Raw genomic sequence first — 10,413 nt, forward strand, 5'->3', positions numbered from 1 at the left:
GCTTTACTAAAATCAGTAAAGATCACATCCATTTCTCCACCGGCATCAAGTACATTGGAGGCAGACACTGTAAACTCCAATAAATTTGTCACAACAGATCTTTCAGGAAGAAAACCATGCTGATTTTCAGACAGTATTGGTCGTGAATACCATAGAATCTCATCATAAAGAGCCCTCTCATAAACCTTAGCAAAGACAGACAATACACTGATTGGTCTATAGTTCATGATGTCATCTCTCCTGCCAGACTTGAAAATTGGGATTATCTTCGAGACCTTCCATCTACTTGGAAAGACTCCATTTCTCAGTGACAGGTCAAATAAATATTTCAACGGTCTTATTAATAGCTCACCACAACCCTTAACAATGAACGAAGGAATACAATCAGGTCCAGGAGCTACTCTAGGCTTTAATCTTTTGATTGCAGATTGAATACTTTTCTCCGATAATGATGCAACTTCCAGAGTACTATTGGCTGTATCATGCAAAAACTCAATTCCATCACCCTCCTCAAAGCAAGCGGTGACTGGTGAGAAAACAGATCCGAAATAATTGGCAAACCCTGAGAGAATTTCATCTCCAACAAAATGTTTGTCATGCAGAGTCATTTTCTCACAAAATCCATCGGACTTGCGCTTCTCATTAACAAACTTCCAAAAATTCTTGGAATTGAAACCGAGGTCAGACTCAACTTTCAGCAAATAATTCCGATAGGCAACTGCAATCAAAGACTTCAGTTCCCTTCTCAGTCTTACAAATTCATCTTTGTAACGAACTGAAGATCGCTGTTTATGTGCACATTTATTCTTCCTCTTAACCAAGTCAATTATTTGACGAGTGAACCAAGGCGGATACTTAGACCTCTCACTTGCGATGCTTTTAAGGGGGATCGTGGCATTAAAACACTCATAAATGACACCGTAGAACCAGTCAACGGCCGCATCAACATCCTCAAATCTGTACAAATCATTCCAGTCATAATCTCTGGGCAAATTATACAGTGCAAAATAATCTGCTCTATGGAAATCATAGACAGGAGGAGCATTAACGGGCGATCGCCGTTTCACAGAAATTCCAGTTATCAAACTTATATTTAGGGCTGGATGGTGCTCAATATCCTCTGGTACCAGTGCATTAGAGTCATGCTCAACGTTTATAACGGGTAAACCACAAAGAACCAAATCTAGAGTGCGTAGGTTAGAGTTTTTTATCCCATTGATTGACTTCAAGTCAAAGAAATTTAGAAAATGTCCTAACCTCTTAGCTGCTACCGAACCATTGTGAAGATCATAATTACAATCTGTTACTTCAGGCAAATTAAAGTCACCAGCAATAAGCAGTCGATCTCCAATCAAGTGGACATATCCTTCAATACAGTCAAAGTACTTTCCATAGCTCTCAGAATTGGCAGAGTTGAGGAAGTAAACAACATTAACATATATAGGGCAAACCAGAGCAAACTTCCAGTTTTCAGAGAAAATGCCTTCTTCAATTGACTTGTTGAAAATGTATGTAATGGTTGGTAAAACAGCAAATAACATTTTCTTAATAAATTTGATAGGAATTTTGTCAACACCCGTAGCATTACTATGAATACGTTGAATTGCTCTGAAAGTGTCTTCTTCTGAGATTGGATGGAAATTAAATTGATCAGTAATTGGTAAATCTAAGTTTGTAACCTGCTCTTCAAGATCATCGATATGATTAGCAATGACAACTTCGTCGCGTTGGTTAGAGTGTGAAACGAAATGGTCATTTATATTGTTCAATGGTAAGTCAATTTGTGGATTCGATTTCTGTTTGCCAAGCCCGAATTCTTTTATTCCCTGCCAAAGTGATTTGGAGTCTTGTCTGTTGTTTGTCATAAACGAATTCAAGTACCTAGTCTTTGAGTTCCGTAATTCCAGTTTAACTCTATTTCTATGGCTCCTATACTCTATCAAACTGTCCAAGTCAAATGTCTTTTCAAATTTTCTATGTGCTTTGTCTCTACGTCCCATCATCTTAAGTATGTCTTCAGACATCCATGGTACTTGTCGTTTTCTATTAATCCTCCTTGTCACATAAGGTGCATGTTTGTCATACAAAGTCAAAGTCCAATTCTTGAAAGTCTTGACCATGTCATCAACTGAGGGTAATGCTTCAATTTGATGCCATGGAGTCTGAGCCACATCAGTCAGGAAGTTGGCTTCATCAAAGTTTTTGAAGTCTCTATGAGTGATAATTTTCTGTTCTGGCTTGGGTATCTTATGGGAAAGTACACAGTAGATCAAATCATGTCTAGAAATAGCTGGGACTGAGATTTGGCCTGCTTGAACAACCTCATTGGGATCACTAACAATGAGAAGGTCAATGAGTGTGTCTGATTCATTAGTATGATGGGTTGGATCGAGAGGTAAAATATTCATGTTTAGGCATTGGAAAATTGTAGTCAGTTGAAAGTAGTCAAAGTTCCAATTTGTAATGTTCAAGTCGGTGTTCATATCCCCCATAACTAGTATACGGTTATAACAGGGCATAAGAGAAAGCAAGGCACTTTCGAAATCTGTGAAATGACCTATTTTTGGTGGGCGATAACAGATACCAACGAGTAATTTATCAGTACTAGATAAGGATTATTCAAGTAGCATAAACTCTGGTCTGGAACAATACTCTTGTTTAGATGTGATTGAAACTCTTGTTTTAATAACAGATACCAACAAGTAATTTATCAGTACTAGATAAGGATTATTCAAGTAGCATAAACTCTGGTCTGAAACAATACTCTTGTTTAGATGTGATTAAAACTTTTGTTTTGATACCATCTTTCACATAAATTGCTACACCCCCACAAGCTTTATTTAATCTATCATTCCGGAAAAGATTATATCCAGGCAAAGCAACAAAATTTGATGGAATACTAGGCTTCAAAAATGATTCGGAAATTCTTATCATATTGAGGTCCTGAAAATGGAAGATTGCTCTGAGTTCATCAATGTGATAGCTGAGGGATTGTACGTTAAGGTGTTTGGATCACACTTACAGATTTTTTTATGCTCAAAATCGACTCAGAAGGTCGAAATAACATCACCTTGCACAGACAAAACATCAATTTTCTCGAGAGGGGGCCCGGCGCCCTCATTTTTTTAGAAAATTTTCTAAGAAAAAAAAGTGTGAATTTCCCAGCCGAAACTGTAAATCTCACAATCTCATGAATGATATCATTGTCCAATAATTATTGTCCAATAACAAAATTTTCGATTCTAGGCAGGCGTGGGGGGGAACCCTCATATACAGTGATGATCATGGATCACATTTACTGGGTGTTTTATGCCCAAAATTGAATTTAGCTGCTAAAAAAACATGACTCCCGTGAAATCGAACCGAAAAAAACAATAGGGGTGGAGGGAGGGTGATTTTTTCTATTTTTGTCAATTTTGGCTCATTTTCCAGGATTTTTGCAGCTAAGATATGACTGTCTCTGTATTTTTCACATCAGTTTTCGATTTTGGAATCACTCAACCTTCCGTCTATGCAACTGATATTGTATCATGAACCCCAAAATTACATCCAGGGGTCACTCGAGGGGGGCTGTGTGATTTTTGGCAATTTTGAAAAATCTGCAGTTACACTGCATGGTATAATGATGTTTGAATATGTTAAAAAATTATTGAAAGTGATCTTAATGAAAGAAAAAAATAACACATATGAGAGATTCTACTTGGGGGTTACCCTAGATCCCCTCAATTCTTCCAGCTTTTCAATGGTTAATTTTATAGCAAAGTTAAGAGGAACTATCTTACCCAGCACATTAAAATGAGGCTATTCATCATATGATAACTCAAAGAGATGATAGATGAAGGATGTTGGGGCATTTATTTGATTTTCCTTTAACTCTGGTCAAGGAACTTTTTGACTCACAATTTGGCAGCCAAAAAAATATTACACATGAGATATTCTACTTTGGGGGCCACCCAGGACCCCCTCAATTTTTCCACGTTTTTGATTGTTAATTTTAAAGGAAAGTCAAACATGACTATAATCTTATAATATATTCTTTTTCAACCAACAATGGTATTTTAGAATGTATGGGATATCACATATTTTTCTGGATATTTTCAAATGTTCAAGACTGTTATGTCCTTCTAGAATGTTATAGATGTAATCTATCTACCAAAATATCATATTCGAACCATAAACAATTGCTATTTCCAATAAAATATGAATTGGAAATGTTTACATTTGTTAGAGATATCGTTTCTTCTTGTTAGATCTTATCATTTAATTCTGGATTATTCAAAATTAACAATATTTGATTAATAGCTTTATGAAATATGAATTATGAAAAATAATTAAAACCGAATAATTGTATCAGTTGTAGTTATTCAGATGCTTAACTTACAAAATATTGAATAGTTGTATAACTTAATGCAAGGAATGTTTGATTCATATGATGCCAGTCCATAGTCCAGAAATAACCAAGTAACATAACCTGCCATCATTACAGTTTCATTGAGTAAGCAATGAAGTTAGTCATGTGTACAAGGTTGAAAGTGTGATGGCCATGACATAAACAAATCTCTCATTAAATTGAGTCTGCTATCTACTGACAATCTAAATCTACAATCTAAAAAATCTTCAATAACTAACCTATGCTGTATAACCTATGATATTAAAATGATGTTGAAATATGTCAAAGAATAATTGAGAGGGATAGGAAAAAATTGAAAAATGTCAAATACAAGAGATTAGATTTCTGGTGTTACTCAGGGCCCCCTTAATTTTTCAACTTTCCAATGTTCAATTTCATAGCAAAGACATAAGAAACATGATAAGAAACTATCATGCTGAGCACATTGGAATGGGGCTATTTATTATATAAAAACTGTATGGGAAGACATATGAGAGATGCAAAGGCAGTTTAAACTGTATGTATAAGAACAGTATGGGAAGACATATGAGAGATGCAAAGGCAGTTTTTAAGTTCACTATTCAATACTGCAATCACTAAACTCAAACTTCTAAACTACTATCCTACCTAGCACAGGAAAGTCTGTAGGAGTCCCAGCAGGCTCCAGGAAAACTATGGATTTCTCGAAATTTCCATTTCAAAACTTGATCCTAGCCTATACTCTACCTGGCCTACCAAACCAAACCCACCAACACCACACTATCTATCCTCCTATACCTCACCTACCTATTTAACCCGCCATCAGTTAATCTACTTAACCTACCCCACTCAACCCTAGTGGAAGAGATCCATAGAAATCGATAGAAAAACTCTATTGATATCAATATATGCTCATGGATATCAATAGAAATCCATGAATACCAATAGAAATCACGGTAAATACAGTCAATTAACTTATATTGATATCACTACAAGTTTAGTGAAATCAATAGAAGTTCATGGATACCAATAGAAATCACAGTGAATACAGTCAATGAACTCATATTGATATCACTGCAAGTTTAGTGATATCAATAGAAGCTCATGGATATCAATAGAAATCCATGGATACCAATAGAAATCATGGTAAATACAGTCAATGAACTCATATTGATATCACTACAAGTTTAGTGATATCAATAGAAGTCCATGGATTGCAGTAATTTTAAATGCAGTTTAAAACTGAATAATTTTGGCAGATTTTCAATTTTCCCAGAACAATGTATTCTTGATGACTGATTCGGGTGTAGAAGTGAATTTCCAGCACTTTTTATCCTATGTGAAAATCCTGTCAGACGTTAATGTGCTACTGACATTTAAAATTTAAAAAAAAATTTTGGTTCATCTTGAAAAATTCTGAAAAAATTCATGGACATTTCTGTTTATATTATCAACCTTGTCCTAGAATTTAGAATGATTCCATTCATAATTGGAAAAGTTATAACATTTTTTCAAATTGGATCACAGTTTATGAGGAAAATCATGCAGTATCCGGAATTACTCACACTGACTTTGAAATGATTTTTGGGGTTTCAATTCAAATAATAACAACCTACTGTTTTATCATTTCCAACATTATTCCAGTGTCAAGCACAAATGTCCCCCCATAAAAAATCAATAATCTCCACCTGAAATAAATATAAAATATTTTAATAACAGTAACATTGTCAATGATTTTGAAATTGCCACCATTACTATGGTATCTAATGAAAATATCGATATATTATCAATAATATTGATACTGTGAACTGGAAATATCAAAGTCTTAACAATCGATATATCAAACTAATTCTTACTTTTTTCCTGGGGAAAACTGATTTTATTGCATTCAAAAATGTAGAAATCAGGATTGTATTCTACTTTTACTTATTTAAACTATGTAATTTGAATAACGCATTTCCAAACAAAGATGTGAATGATGTTCAAGAATACTGTATAATAATTATTAGTAGTCAATAATATTATCATTTATCAATGTATTGATAATATTATATCGACATTTTGGGTTTATCAATTTTGGCTATAGACGAGAGTGCTGCATGCCATTTGGACAATGCATTTTGCATTTGCAATGGACCAACAGTTTTTTGAGGTTGTTTGTGTTTTGTAGTTTGTAATTTTTGTGATTTTATCCAGGAAATATAGGTAAGTCGAGTGATTTTGTTTTCATTGATGTACCATAAAATGAAAGAATAAATTTATTATAGGTCTAAATACTCATAATTATATTTAAATGATAATCTTTTCGGAAGACTATTATTAATAGGCCATGTATTACATAACCTAATAATAATAAGAGAAAAGCCTCTTGAATTTATCATTGCTGGAAATAAGATGATTATTATTCTAGGCAGACACATTCCAGGGTTAAATGCTGGTACATATAAATTTAAATGTGTAGCAAAACTTTTTATTTAGCCTAACCTAAGTAGGCCTAATTGAAGTCACCACAAACTAATCTACACTCATGTTATTATAATGAACTTAATATCAATAATATATGACTGTGGATTGATAGATTAAAATTTATTCAGTTGTTTTCTGAACCGGCAGGCTTTATTTAAACTTTTTCCAGCAAGCAATTGATTCATTTATTTATATTAACAGCTTTATATGTTATTCCAATTTAGAAAAACTATCGGTGTAGTCCTCTCATTTTAGCAATATATATTTTATATAATAAGAAAGAGTGAGACTTTGTGTTTGCAACATGTGTGTTTTTCCAATTTTCCAGTCAAAAAATGTTATTTGTAATATGTTTAATCATAAGTAAACTTTTTTTTTATCTCTGATAGGAGCTGTGGTGATGAAATTTTCCAACACAAAAGAAAAATACATGGAAGCAGTACGGTAATCAAATACTGGCTGAAGTCTCCAAAAACTCGGTTTACCAGCAAAGAGAAATCTAAGTAAGTCTCAATTTTGATTAATTTAAAACAGAATATGAAGTCAAACAATTTCTTTCTATGGGTGATGTCCACATGAGCTCTAGGCTTGTGCTAATCATTAAAAGTTAGTAATCATACCGAGTGAGTCATATGTATGGGAACCTTCCAATAAATTAGAGACTGTTGTAGATATAATACTGTAGCTTTCAGGATATGTTACTGGTCAAATACTCTAACTCTTGACGTATGGTACAACTGAATTTCAACCCCATTCATAAGGGGTTGACTAGGTTCAGAATGTATAATATGGTGACTCAAGAGTTTTAACTGTAATATTTTTTATGTAAACGCCTATTGTGTGGTACATTAATTCAAATGGCTTTTTAAAACAAGAAACATAACATCAATTAAAATGTACTATGAAACTTGAATCCAAAACGGTGGCTGATTGAAGTTACAGTTTGTAAAGAAATGAGGGGTTATAACTCAAATATTTTTAATGTAAACACCCATTGTGTGATACATCATTATAGAGGCCTTTTTAAAAATAGAAAGATGACATCAAAAAAAATCGATGATACTTTTATCCAAAATGGCGGCTGATTGAATTTTATCAATTATTTCTTTAAAAACCAAAACTTCAATCAGCCGCCATTTTGGATAAAAGTATCATAGAAGATTTTTATTGATTTCATCTTTCTCGTCCTGAGAAGGCTTTTAAGATAATACACAATGGGTATTTACATTCAAAATCTTTGATTTACAACCCCCAAGTCACCCCCTTATGAGGAGTTGAAATTCAGTTTTATGTCAAAAGGTGGAGTATTCGACCAATAACTTATCCTGAAAGTTACAGTATTATATCTACAACAGTCTCCAACTTATTGAAGGGTTGAAGACTGTGATGTTTTGAAAATAAATTCAATTTCAATATAAATTATTGTTGTTTCACCATTTTATTAAAGCAAAAATCTCCCTATTGGCAATCCAGACATTTATGGTTTTTTCCCATTGGTGATGCAAAGCTTATACAAGCAAATGGCTGATACAAAGTCCAACAGCTGGAAAATAAGCTTACATGAAACATTTTTGAAATTTGTCAGCTGTTGAATGATTACAAATGAAAATGAGCTTTCTTTTTGTAATTATAGTGTCCAGCTGTTAGATTGCATAATATATCACTACTTACTAGGAAAAATCCATTTGTCTGAATAGGACTTCATAGGTGAATTTAATTTTTATTCAGTTTTGTGTAAAATTATTGTAAAGTTAGGGTAGAAAATTTACTTCACATTATATTGTGGTTATTCAAAAGTTTTATAAGATTTATAGTTTTTTAATGTAAAAATAAATAATTGAAAAAATTATTTATTCAGAATAATTGAGGTAATCCTTCTCCATCTTTTCACGATAAAATATTGTAAAAATTTATTTTTAAAATGTTATTTTCATGTGAATTTTTTTGAAATTTTCATGGGAAAGAAATGACCAAATGTGCGACAAGAAATGTAGAAAAAACCGTTTTATTCATGTTCTTTTCTGAGAGTTCAATATACATGTTCAGTATAACGTGAAAATGTAAAACAAAAAAAAAAACGTTATTTTCAAGTTTCAGTTTCGTACTTTACACGTGAAAAGTTGGAACATTTACACTTTTTTTCACTTGAAAAAATGTGATTTTCTCAACTTTTCCACCAGAATATGACATTATAATGTAAAACTGTTAGGACATAATTTTCACGTGAAAAAAACGATCTTGTGTTATCTTGGACTTTCCTTTCAGGAGAGGGAGAGTCATGCATATTTAAATACATTTTTAGGTTATTAAATAAATTTGTCAGCAGATTAATTCAGGAAATAAAATCCTCATTTTCTAATTTGTAAAGATTGTATACTTTGAACTGTTATTTGTTCTAGAAATGTTCAAACACCGGATCCTGGAGGAAAATCTGAATGCTACAAAAATTGAGATTGAATTGAGGTACAGTAACATGAACCAGTATGTAGCTCAAAAAATTGCTACTTCAAACAGGAAGAGATTAAAGTATTCTGGAGCACCACAATAAGGACCTTTCTTAATAGATAAATGATATGCATATGAGTTATTTTAATAAACAAACTTCTCATATTATTCAAGTCTTAACTATTTACATCCCTTAATTTTTCATCAATATGTCAATAGACATCTATTCACTGAATCCAATTTACTTAACATATTAATTATAGATAATTAAACAGGTATACTCTCTTGTCTAATGCCAGTTGCAGCTGGGTTAAAATATCATAATACTTGCAAATGTTATCTTCATCCTAAGCTGCTCTCCTAGATTTAAAAGAGGATTTTTTCTATAAAGGAGACAGGCTGCTTATAGATGGCTCTTGATCTGTATTGATATCATTAGGTATTTGGGCCAATACATATCCATGGGAATGTATTGATGTGTATTGATATCAATACAGCTGGTTATGTATTGATATCCATGGATATATATTGATTTGTATTGATATCAATAGGTATTTGGGCCAATACACATCAATACATATCCATGGATACCTTTTGATGTGTATTGATATCAATACAGCTGGTTATGTATTGATATCCATGGATATGTATTGATTTGTATTGATATCAATAGGTATTTGGGCCAATACACATCAATACATATCCATGGAAATGTATTGATGTGTATTGATATCAATACAGCTGGTTATGTATTGATATCCATGGATATTGTATTGATTTGTATTGATATAAATAGGTATTTGGGCCAAAACACATCAATACATATCCATGGATACCTATTGATGTGTATTGGCCCAAATACCTATTGATATCAATACATTTTTTTCTATTGATCTCTATTGATCACTCCCACTAGGGAAGCCACCCTACATGAATTATGCTATTCAACCTACTCCAATGCACCCAACATAAACTACTTTACCTACCCCACCCTACCCATCCTACTCAACCTAAGCCACCCTACCTGAAATAACCTACCTAAACTATTCAACCTAATCTTGACAACCTAACCTACCCTACCCAAGATAACCTACATAATCTACTCTACCTAACTCACCTTATAAAAATAAAAC

The 10,413-nt window shown here is 32.9% G+C and overlaps 1 long non-coding RNA gene across 1 annotated transcript; it reads left to right on the forward strand.

Annotated features, from left to right (window-relative positions):
* Positions 1 to 6,258: 6,258 nt before the first annotated feature.
* Positions 6,259 to 9,723, forward strand: LOC120348793. Its single transcript, XR_005573336.1, has 3 exons — positions 6,259 to 6,574; positions 7,225 to 7,338; positions 9,235 to 9,723. It is a non-coding gene; the product is annotated as an uncharacterized LOC120348793 (long non-coding RNA).
* The last annotated feature ends 690 nt before the right edge of the window (positions 9,724 to 10,413 follow it).

The sequence above is a fragment of the Nilaparvata lugens genome, chromosome X (assembly GCF_014356525.2).
Source record: "Nilaparvata lugens isolate BPH chromosome X, ASM1435652v1, whole genome shotgun sequence".
Taxonomy (NCBI): Eukaryota; Metazoa; Arthropoda; class Insecta; order Hemiptera; family Delphacidae; genus Nilaparvata; species Nilaparvata lugens.